Genomic DNA, 1,174 nt, shown 5'->3' with positions numbered 1-1,174 from the left:
AAATATCGCGGAGAGACCGCTGCAAGAGACATTACAACACCACTAGAGGTACGCAGTCACAGGCGACACACCATATATATGATTACTGAAAGGATTCCCCGAGATCACACAGCAATCGCCTACTCTCCCACCAGTCAAACATACAACTGTCCACCACATTTTCACCACGCCAGGGCCGCCAACTCACACTCGGCCTAGACATTTAACGGCCAAAAAGCTAAAAGTGGTAAAGCAGGAATTTCGCAGTATGCTGTCACAAGGTATCTGCAGAGTTTCTAGCAGCAGTTGGGCATCCCCAATTCACATCATGCCTAAAAAGAAGAATGGATGGCGCCCCTGCGGTGACTATCGCCAACGCAATGCAACGACCATTCCAGACCGGTACCCAGTTCCACATATAGAAGATTTTTCTGCAAATGTTCACGGTAAGACTATATTTTCTACCATTGATCTAGTTCGAGCTTACTATCAGATCACTATAGCTGCAGAAGACATTCCTAAAACAGCGGTGACGCCATGCGGTCTATTTGAATTCACTCGAATGACACTTGGACTATGTAATGCCGCCCAGACCTTTCAACGTTTTATGGATGAGGTTACAAGAGATTTAGATTTTTGCTTTGTGTATATACACTCCTGGAAATTGAAATAAGAACACCGTGAATTCATTGTCCCAGGAAGGGGAAACTTTATTGACACATTCCTGGGGTCAGATACATCACATGATCACACTGACAGAACCACAGGCACATAGACACAGGCAACAGAGCATGCACAATGTCGGCACTAGTACAGTGTATATCCACCTTTCGCAGCAATGCAGGCTGCTATTCTCCCATGGAGACGATCGTAGAGATGCTGGATGTAGTCCTGTGGAACGGCTTGCCATGCCATTTCCACCTGGCGCCTCAGTTGGACCAGCGTTCGTGCTGGACGTGCAGGCCGCGTGAGACGACGCTTCATCCAGTCCCAAACATGCTCAATGGGGGACAGATCCAGAGATCTTGCTGGCCAGGGTAGTTGACTTACACCTTCTAGAGCACATTGGGTGGCACGGGATACATGCGGACGTGCATTGTCCTGTTGGAACAGCAAGTTCCCTTGCCGGTCTAGGAATGGTAGAACGATGGGTTCGATGACGGTTTCGATGTACCGTGCACTATTCAGTGTCCCC

The sequence above is a fragment of the Schistocerca piceifrons genome, chromosome 2, assembly GCF_021461385.2.
Source record: "Schistocerca piceifrons isolate TAMUIC-IGC-003096 chromosome 2, iqSchPice1.1, whole genome shotgun sequence".
NCBI classification, from domain to species: domain Eukaryota; kingdom Metazoa; phylum Arthropoda; class Insecta; order Orthoptera; family Acrididae; genus Schistocerca; species Schistocerca piceifrons.
The sequence above is the reverse complement of the archived record's forward strand: the minus strand, read 5'-3'. Positions refer to the sequence as shown.